Raw genomic sequence first — 11,435 nt, 5'->3', positions numbered from 1 at the left:
GCCTTACAGTCCACACATCCAAACCAGGCCATGAACCTGTAATAAACTACAGACTCAATGAGACAGCACAGGTGCCGGATAAAGGGTGATAAAAATTCATTGCCTGATCTAATAGTTTTCCCTTGGGGCTCCTGCAGGCTCGAAAGGGCAGGTTTGCGCGTAATTAAATATCAGGGCCTGTAAGGGGCTCTGAACGCTCCTCGGGCTCCTCTCCCTCCAGCTTCCTCCTGTTCTGATAAGATTGTGTCTCAGAAACACAGCTATTCCACTCGGATTCTTTTCTCTACAGCACAGTGAACAAAGACTACGTTAGAAAACCAGGCTTAGTGGTGGGAGTAGCCATCAGGATTCAGGGTCAGAGCATGTGATCAGGTCACCGTGGGACTGAATGTAGCACTCAGCAGAACAAGTCACCGCTCAGTCAAGGGACTAGAAGCCTCACCTTGTCACATTTGGCACGTGGAGCGCATTTCCATCTTTTCCCCCAACACAGTCTTACCATGCTCACCTTCTTCTGGTGTTCTTATTCCCTGCCCCTCCCTTAATGTCCCTAACTGTGCTTCCAGGCAGTGTCCTGGCTCACTGTCACCTTTAGCAGCCCTGTGTTTTGTGCCTTATGATAGGCTAGCCTCCCACCTAAGCTCCAGAGATTTCAAGTTGCCAGAAAGGAAAAGCAAACAGCAAGAAGCAGACAGACAACAAATGAGACTGCCGAGGAATGCTTTAGCTATGTGTCCTAAAGCAAGAGCTATGAACCAGGGATAAACCCAGGTGTCTTAGGGCACTGGAAGCTATTTCCTGACCCCTGTCTCATACCCTGTGTTAATGAGGCTCTCTGGAGTGACAGAATTCATAAGGTTCATGTATAGATGGAAAGAGATTTATAATGAGGAATTGGCTTATATTTATAGAACGGGCAGAAAAATACCTACAGTGTGGGCTCCCAGGCTGGAGCCCCAGGAGAGCCAATCTTACAGAGGAATCCCACAGTCTCTCCAGCTCTGGGAGGTCTGTCTTTCGTTCTATCAACACACCTTCCTTTAATAAGGTGGATGAGGCCGGTGCACATTAGCGAGGACAGTCCACTTTGCTCAGAGTCCACCAATTTCAACATGACTCTAGTCCAAATCACCTCCATGTTGACACACAAAATTAACTTTTGCCCTCCACAATATTATAGACCTAAAATTAAAAGTTAACACAATAAAATTTCAGTAAAAACACTGAGAACTTTGCCCTTGGTTTGGTATTATACTACAAATGTCTTAAGTAAAACACCAAGAAAAGAAAAAAAATGAAAAGTTGTATTGTACAACCACACATTAAAATTAGAATTTCTCCAAAGGCACCATTAAGAGAGTAAAATTCAAGTCACTGTGTGGGAGAATATATTTGCAAATAAATACACTCAATGAAGTATTTGTATCTAGAAGATATTTTTAAACATCTGTTCAGTAGGAAAAAAGCAGGCAGCGTAGTATTTTTAAATACACAAATTAATATTTAAAATAGGCAAATTTAACAGGCATGTCATAAAAGTAATTATATAAGTGGAAATAAATACCATGATGTAATCTTACTACTCACTACCAGGGTCACAATGAAAAATGCTAATAATTCCAAGTTTGGGGACCATAGTGAGAAAAGGGAATGCTACACAGTGTTTAGGACATCAATTCACACAACATATAAGCAAAGGACACATTCATATACCCTGTGACACAGAAATTCAACTTCTCCAGGCCAACCCAATACACAGGCAGGTCTGTGTCAAGCGATTTCTGTTAGAATCTTAATAGCAACACTTTTCACATTAACCAAGAAAACTGGAAATAACCTAGATGCAAAGTAGCAGGATGGGGAAATAAGTTGTGGTATGTTACAAGGAGAATAAAACAACCTGTGATCAATAGGTGGAGCTCACACACATGCATCTGAGTGAAGGCAGCCAACACAAAACGAGTATTAATGCACGCTTCCACTCTAACAGTTCGAAAGCAGGGAAAACAGATCTGAGGAATCACAAGTCAAGAGCAGCCTACTCTTGGAGGGAGGATGGCTACAAAATAAAGTGGTTTAGGGAGGCTCTGGGATTCTAAAAGCATTCTTTCCCCTGGTCTGCTTGTGGATTTCATAAATACTGTTTGAGAATGCAATGAACTATACATTTATGGTTTGTGCATGTTTCTGAACATATGTGATCTTTAAGGGTTTTGTGGTTTTTCTATTTTTTTTCTCCTTTTTAAATTACGCATATTAATTATGCAAAATAATGGCTTTCTTTGTGGGATTTTTATATGTTATACTTGCTTTTAATAATATTATCAATATGACTACTATTGAAGAATACAGGGCAGTAAGTATGTTGCTAAAGAACTAAAGATACCAGAGAGTCTTCCCAAATTCAAGATAGATTCCGACTGTTGCTTCCTTAAACCCACAAGGCTCATCGTGCAGCAGTTACAACGCAAAGCAGAATTGTATTGACGGGCATACAACCCATAGGCCAGTTCGGTGAGGCATTTTAGCTTGACTGCACTGACAGATGCTAGCAGCTGAGAGAAAGTACTTTCTAGGAACTCTAGTCACTCTGTTGTATTTACTTTAATAAGGTGACAAAACAGAATTAATAATTTAGGAATAAATACTCCTGAAGATAAGAAAGTCTTCCATGAACTTAATTTTTAAATGACATTCTCCAGTGGCCTAATCATTTTATCCTACTGATAGCAAGAGTCAAAATACCTGAGTTTCTACTTAGTTCTGTGAATACTGTTCATTTGTATGTAGAAGGTGGTCTGGTTAGACACTAAAGTCTCAGAGGGAAGACAAGGAGACACAGTCCTAAAAGACAACTTTATCGAGTCCCTAGCTCTTCAGGAAAGTCAGGCATTAATGGTGATGCAGACATTCAAACACAGACATCTGCCATACTTTGAATCAGAATGTAATGTGCTATGTTATATTTTGTCACAAAACATGCATAACATAAAATTTTCCCTCTTCACCATGTTCAAGTGTACAGTTCAGTAAGAACTTTAACCAATTTCATGTTGTGCACCCATCTTCATCACTCATCTCCAGAACTTCTGTCATCTTGCAAAACTGAAACTTTGCACACTAACTCCCCATTCCCCCTCTCCCAGCCACTGGCATCTCCAATTTTACTTTGTTTCCATGAGTTTGACTCCCCTAGGCACTGCATATAATGGAATGCTATAATAATTTTCTTCTTGAAACTGTTTTATTTCATTAATCATGACATCCTTAAGGTTCACCCACGTTGTAGCATGTGTCAGAACTTCTTTCCTATTTAGGGGTAAATAACACTCTATAGATAGACCACATTTTGCTTGTGCACCATCCATCCATGGATACTTGGCTTGTTCCATCTCTTAGCTATCCTGACACATTTTTAATATGAGGCTCTAAGATGGAGGGCTTGCGTAATGTGCTACGGAAGTTGCATGATTGCCTAGCACATGTAAGGCCCTTGGCTCAATGCAGCATCACAAAAAAGAAAAAAGATGGCCACAATTTCTCTCACCAAAAGTTGAGTTTGACATGAAATCTAGGTGAGTCCCATGACTGTTTGACCACTATAGTAGAGAAGAAAAAAAAACTAGTGTCTGTATTCGGGCTTTAAAAATAGAGAGGTTCCTCTACCTACTCACCACCATGCTAGAGAGACTACCTGCAGGTGTCCTGTCACTCTCTTAGAGAGTGACTCCCCACCATCCAAGCCAAGACACCATAAATGGGAAGACAGCCACATGGGCTCTCCAGACCAATCCTTGTGGCAGATACAGAAGGAAATTCAGTCAGTCAACCTGTAGCAGAAGAATCAGGAAGCCAGCCCATAACAAAATCCTAGCTCATTAAATTATCAGGTACAATAAAATCATTCTAAAAGTTTTGGAGTACATTGTGATGCAATAGTAGACAGCCAGAACAACCTTGATTAAAAACTTCAGAAAGTCCCTGAAGCTTTGCTGTAGAATCTCCTACCAAAGGAGCCAAAGCAGGAAATCCACCCCATGAAATACCTAGTCAATCTTGGGCTAGTGTGGAGGAGTAAACAGGCCATAAGAAGCACACTGGAATTTTGCTTTGTTTTGCTATGCTTTCTTTCATTATGTTCTGTCCTGTCTGGTTTGTTTTGTTTGAGACAGGGTCTTGCTATGCAGTCAAGGCTGGCCCTGAACTCGTAATTCTCCTGCCTTGGTCTCCTAGAGCTGGCTGGGACTATAGGTTTAAACCACAATTCCCAGTGCCCACATATTAAAATGTTGACCCTATGGTCATTTATTTACTCGCTTGTTTAATAAAGTTGCATGAAATGCTTGTTATGCACTAAGCATCCAGTAAAGCAGAGGGTGACCAAGATGCATGAGTCACATGCCTTCCCTCCCTGTTACTGGTCTCCCGATCCCCACCAATGCCTTCTACCTCCATCATTTACTCTGCTAGTTCCCCATCATCCAGCCCCTGGTTTTTCGTCCTAGAATCAACAGACACTCTCACAGAGGAGGTATTCTACAGCAAGCCTCTAAAATCACATCTCTCTCCCAGGAAAAACCCATTTCACCTATAAAAAACTTAAAAGGAAAAAGGATATAGCCAAATACAGCTTTAAAGTAGCATTTTCTAGTATCTTCTAATGAATTGTGTTTCATTCATTTTGATTGTAGTATACTAGAAGTTTCCCAAGGTGCATTTTAGAATTCGTGAGAAGACAGAAATTCATTGAATTCAAAGAGAAAAGTGAGCAGAATACAAATAGCTCTTAAGAAAAGTATTCTAACTTTGTACAAGAAGGCATAGCAAATCAATTGTTTCTAATAAGCTTTGACTTCTCTCCAAGCTTGGTGCAATCCGCTTACCATGTTCAGTTTGTTTTATTTATTTCAGAAAGAAGTGCAGTGAAGGCTTGCCCTGGAGGGTCCGCTTACCTTGCAATGCAGAGTAATATGGGTTCTGAGGTCACGAGGCAATTCTACACCACCTGGATTTTCTTGGGCTGTCACTGTGCTATGCACCATGATGACTTCAGTGCATGGACCCAACCTCACCTGTCCCTAGACCATCCAGATCAAAGATGCATACATGAGGCAGCCCATTCCCTCCAAGGGCTGAGTCTCTAGCCTTTTGGTGAGAGTCAACAGGGAAGCCCCTGAACTCTGATATGCCTACAGAGTTGCAGCTTTCTCCTCCTTCCCATCACATTTGTTCAGAAGCTTCTCTTATTTACAGTGAGTTGGGAGCCCCATTATGATCAAAGTGTATTTTAGTTCATTCTACCCATTAACTATGTGGCTTGATGTTCCTAGAATATCCAGAATGTACCAAGATCTCCTCATCCCAAGCAAGAAAAGTAACATGGCTAAGATTCTTATATCAGGGCAGGGTTCTCCAGAGAATCAGACCACAGGATATGCAGAGATATGGAGACATTATGAGAGATTGTCCACACCATTATGGAAGCCAAGGGGTCCCACTGTCTTCTGTCTATAAGCTACAGCCCCAAGAAAGCAGGTGGTAAAGTTCAGTTCAGGTCAAGAGGCCAGAGACCAGGAGAATCAATTGCATATGTCTCTAAGTCTGAAGTCCAAGAACCAAGAGTGCTGATGTCACAGGCAGGAGAGGATGGGTGTCCTAGTCAAGCTTGCCCTTCCTTTACCATTTTGCCTGTTCAAGTACTCAGTGGATTGGTTGATGTCTAAGAACATTGGTAAGAACAAAGCTTCTTCACTCAGTCTCCCTTTAATCATAACATCTTCTGGAAACATCTTCATAGACAAACCCAGCACTCACATTTTACTGCACTAAAATTGTCCCTTACCCCAGTCAAGTTGACACCAGCCCCTGTATTCCTCCCGCACTCGAAGGCCATGTGACCATAGGCATGAAATCATTGTCATTCCGAAGATCATCAAAGACCAAGTCAAGTTTGGGCTACTGCGTTGGTCTGCCATAGCAGATCGTTGGTATGGACACAACCCCACATGGCCTGTAAGTATAAGTACATCTACTGACTTATGAATGTTGTCACAACTAGATTGACTCTCCTAGCTCCATGTGTACTTCGCCCATCTCCTTTTCCTTTGCCATTGGCCCACTGCCAAGAGTCCAGCATCCTTCCCAGTGATCTTCCAAGTTATCAATATTGTATCCAAAAATGGGTTTGTGATTGGTGATGTTATTAAGTAAAGGAAAGTAATCATTAAGACCCTTGGCTTGTTATTACATGACTATGGTAATACAGACATTTTCTTAACTTCTTGGTAAGCTTGTCTAGCTAGGTCGCTAAATTTGAAGTTCTAAGGATAAAGAACAACTGATTACTAATGTGTTTTGGAGGTTGATATTAAGTTGGAGTGTCTGAATACAAGCCTTGTGTCCAGCAATCACATTCTACAGAATCTGAACAGACAACTCTCAGCCTCATCCTTTCTCTGTGAAAGGGAGCAGAGATGTGCTTCTAGGGGAAGGATGTTGTGAGAATGATATACGACTACTTGTGTGAAAAATATGCACAATGGAAGACTCATACCACTTAAGTTCTATATCAGTAATTGTATCCCTGTTATCATTGGTCAGGTTTTTCTTGGAGAAGCAATCTATCGTTATTCATCTCAAAAATCTGCAGTGTACACAGTGGGACCAAAGAGCAATGGAGAGTTCCAGTAAGGAATATTTGAGGATGCTTGGGTCAAACTATATTCTTCCTGTTCATTGGTTCTGTGATGGGAACCAAGATTTTTACCCCATCCTCAGGACTCCACCCCCTGTTTAAGTAACGTCTGTTCTTTTACTAGAGTCTCCCTGACATCTCACTCCACATTTTAAGTGATATCGTGCCATTTTAGAAATGTAAAAACATCTAAAATGCTCCTGACAAAAATTTTGGTAAAATCAAACCTGAAGACGAACATTGGTGGTCTGTGCTTCACAATTTCTGATAAACCCCTCTGATTTCCTCTTTTCAGCTAGAAGAATTGAGAGTGAAAGAGTGATAGTTTATAACCCTTCTCCTTTTGCACTGAACTTGAAGGAGGAACTCTGATAAGTCCCTCCAAAACTTTCAGTGCAAGGGGAATGAAAGAGAGTGGGGAAAATGCAGTCATCCCTCAGTACCCACAGAGAAGTGGTTCTAAGAAACTTTTACCCACTCAATAAAACCCAAAATTCAAAGATGCTCAAATCCCATTTTTAAAATGGTGAAGATTCTAGTATTTGCATATAACCTACAGATATCCTTCTATATTCTTTAAATCTTCTCCAGATTACTTATAATGTCTAATAGATTACAAATGTTATATAAATAGGTTTTATACTACATTGCTTAGGGAATGAGGACAAGAAAAAGAAAGTTGTATATGTTCATTACAGACACAAAATTTTTTAATATTTTTGTTTCATGATTAAGGACAATTATAACAGGTGGAGAGTAGTGAATGGAAAAGAAAGAGAAAGAGAGAGAGAAGAAAAGGGAGGGAAGAAGGGAGACAGAAAGGAAAGAAAGAAGGAAGGAAGGAAGGGAGAGAAGAAAGGAGGGAGGAAATGAGTCTAAGACTTCATCATTTGTAACTACTGATAATCTCTGAATTCTTTTATCGTCACTAAGGACTTGCTGGGCATCAGTGATGCTTGGATGGGTGTGAGGGCCCAGAAAACCAAACAAAAAAAGCACAGTCTGCCTGCACACCCATGTTTATTGAAGCACTATTCACAATAGCCAAGTTATGGAAACAGCCAAGATGCCCCACCACTGACAAATGGATTAAGAAAATGTGGTATCTATACACAATGTAATTTTATGCAGCCGTGAAGAAGAACGAAATGTTATCATTCATTGGTAAATGGATGGAATTGGAGAACATCATTCTGAGTGAGGTTAGCCTGGCCCAAAAGACCAAAAATCGTATGTTCTCCCTCATTTGTGGACATTAGATCAAGGGTAAACACAACAAGGGGATTGGACTTTTACCACATGATAAATCGAGAGCACACAAGGGAGGGGTGAGGATAGGTAAGACACCTAAAAAACTAGATAGCATTTGTTGCCCTCAACACAGAGAAACTAAAGCAGATATTTTAAAGCAACTATAGGAGAAGGGGACCAGGAACTAGAGAAAAGGTTAGATCAAAAAGAATTAACCTAGAAGGTAACACACACGCACAGGAAATCAATGTGAGTCAACTCCCTGTATAGCTATCCTTATCTCAACCAGCAAAAACCCTTGTTCCTTCCTATTATTGCTTATACTCTCTCTTCAACAAAATTAGAGATAAGGGCAAAATAGTTTCTGCCAGGTCGGGGGGGGGTAGAGGGAGGGGGCAGGGGGATAAAGGAGGGGGTGGGGGAAGGGGGGAGAAATGACCCAAACATTGTATGCACATATGAATAAATAAATAAATCAATAAAGCAGAAAAAAAAACTCTTTCTGCAGACATCACACACACACAAAAAAAGCAGTCTGTATGCCCTTATTCCCTCAGGAGGGCGGTCTCTGCACCTGGGCCATCAGGGGCATCACCACCAATCAGCTGCACTATTTCCAATCAGAGATGATCCCTGGTGAGTCCACTTGATAAATGTCTGGAAGAGAAAAAACCTCCTTTAAAATATTGAGGACACTAGAGGAAACAGTAGACTTAATTGGTGTTACACTATCAGCATTTCAAGCTTTTGCCACTAAATGTTCATAAGATTTTAGATTTCTGGTGACAGATATTACTTAACAAAGTACATTGCAATGAATTCTTGAGAGCCATTCCTATGTCTTTCCCCAAATAAATATTCACCCTGATTCATGCCTATATTAACACAAAGATTTTTCTCCATCACATTCCTGAGCACCGTGATTTGCCTCAAATAAGAATTCTTGTTTTTATCAACTGGAGTCACTGCAGGGAGAAATATGTCTTTTCATTTAGCTTCTCAGGTGCAAATCAATCGCTAATTATCTTTAACCATATCGACCTCTCTGACTGCTTTTGCCACATAGATTCATGAATGACATTATGAAGAGCACAATTGCATGCACTGAAAGGAATGGATTCATGTATTATTCACACCACATAAATACACGCACTTTTATTTGGAACATTCAAAGACTCAGAAAGAAGCAAAGGGGAGAGATACAATCTGACAAAGGCAAGAAGTGGGACAGGAAAATTGCATAGAATGGAAATGGAGAAAAATAGATCAATCTGTGCAGAAATGAAGCTGTTAGGAAGGAAACAAGAACACAAGGAAAGATGAAACAAGTAATGCCTCCCACAGTGTGTACATCCCTTGAAGAACACCAGTCCTGACCCCTAAGCTTTGCCTGGTCATGTGTCACACACGGAGCCCCTCCATCAAATTCCAGTGGGATCTGCCCAGGCAAACAAACACTGTTAGGATCCTCTTCTGGGCCCCTTTCTCTCTGGCTTCCCACTCTATGTGTAGAGTCAAATCATTCTAGACATCAGAAAATACTTTTGCCAGAATTACAGGAAGGATAAATGGCCTCCCATAGGCTTCCTTCCCCTTAATTTTCCCTGCTTTCTAGTTGGGAAATTAGGAAAGGCAGAGACGCCTCCTCCAAACAGGTGCAAGCCCTGGCTCCTCTATATCATAAAGAAGCAGATGAGAGAAAATCCAAAGAGAACACTCTAAAAGAGCAGTGGTATAATAATTGATAGATTGGTTTTGTCCCAAGTTCCTGGCCCAGAACTCCAATAACTCTTGGAAAAATTTTGAGCATAAGAGTGTTCTTATTATGCTGATGCAGTGGTAGCTTCAGGATGGCCACTGGTCACCAGGAAGACGAAGCCAATGATTACTGTGGGACTTTTGGCTGCCTGACTTCTGGGAAACAGAGGTTACAGGCAGTCAATGATTTATTCAAGAAAGTCCCAATTAAATCTTAAGGCTCAGGGAAGATTCCTGGTTGTTGAACACATCAAAAAAACAGGAGGAAAAAGCACCCTGATCTCTCAGGAAGGGACATAGGAGATTGGCACCTGGAACCCTCTAAGACACTGGCCTTATATGTCTTTTCATATGTCATTTCATGTTCCTGACCTGAATCCTTTGCTATAAAGTTGTAATCTTAAGCATAACTCTCTTTCCTGAGTTTTGTGAGTTACAGCAAATTAACAAACCTGAAGGAATTGTGGGAACCCTGAAGTTGACTAGAAGTAGAGATTTCCTAGAGACCCTTGAAATGCAGCTAGCAAAGTCAGCCTGCTTTCTAGGAAAGAAGTCTTGTTCAGGGTTGAGCTGTCAAGTGTCAAGCCTAATGTTATCTCTGGTGGTAAGAGTCAGAAGTGTTGGCAGTCTGCCATTTGGGGTGCAAACAGAACGTGGGCCCACTGCTCTTTCACCTTCAGTTTCCTTTTGACAGCACAGCCCACCCAGACTCTTGACCTTGACTGCACATGAGTACACTCAGTATCAGGGTGGAGTGAGATGCCACGAGGGGAACTCAGCTGCCTCCCAAGCATGTGACTTTCAAACCTTTTAGTAAGCTGCTGAACCCTTTTTCAAATAGTCTTAGGAGTAACTTAATAAATAAAACAGACAAAAGTATCATTTTATTAGTATTATCTAAGAGCAATAATTTTCAATTTCACATTTACACATGTATTATGCTAAAGTAATTAATGAACACATCAGTGGTTTCCAATATGATAATGCTAGGTTCAACTGCACGTAATCAAAGGTTAGAGGAGTTTTGTAAATGATTTCCAAAGCTGCTGAGCCCCACAGTGGGCATTTTCTACCTGTAAGGTACATTGGCACATTCAAGACTTTTGGTTTTTGTTTTGATACATTTAAGGATACAAAATTTAAAAAATAAACACGAGAAGAAATAATCTTTGATTTTTTTAATGAAGCTTTTCATTTTTCTTTTTATTAATTGTACAAAGGGGCTTGATAATTACATTTCCATATATACGTGTACAATGTATTTTGATCGTGTTCACCCCCCATTACTCTTTCCTATCTCCAGTTCCCTTTTTCCCATTCTTCTGTCACATCCCAAGTTGTCCCCTTTTTATTTTCATGACCTTCTTTTTCATCCCAAGATTCCACAAATGAGAGAAAACCTGCAGCACTTGTCATCGAGGGACTGGCTTGTCTCAATGAAATTATTTTCCAGTGCTTCTGGACACCTGAGAGTGCCCTACAGAATAGAGCTTGGCCATCAGCCTCTGCCCTACCAGGCAAAGAGGGCTTGAGTCCTGGGAGGCACAATGAACATGTAATGTACAACCGTGTAAAACTGGGAAACCCTCCCAGGGATGAACACCAAATTCCACCCATTGCCACAAATATGCAAAAAGGAAATTAGCCTCTCCCTAAAAAAAAAACCTAAAGTAAAAGTTTCTCATGAAACTGAAAAATTGGGTTCATAGCTCTACAAAGTAAGACTGCAAAT

Source organism: Castor canadensis, chromosome 14, assembly GCF_047511655.1.
Source record: "Castor canadensis chromosome 14, mCasCan1.hap1v2, whole genome shotgun sequence".
NCBI lineage: Eukaryota > Metazoa > Chordata > Mammalia > Rodentia > Castoridae > Castor > Castor canadensis.
The sequence above is the reverse complement of the archived record's forward strand: the minus strand, read 5'-3'. Positions refer to the sequence as shown.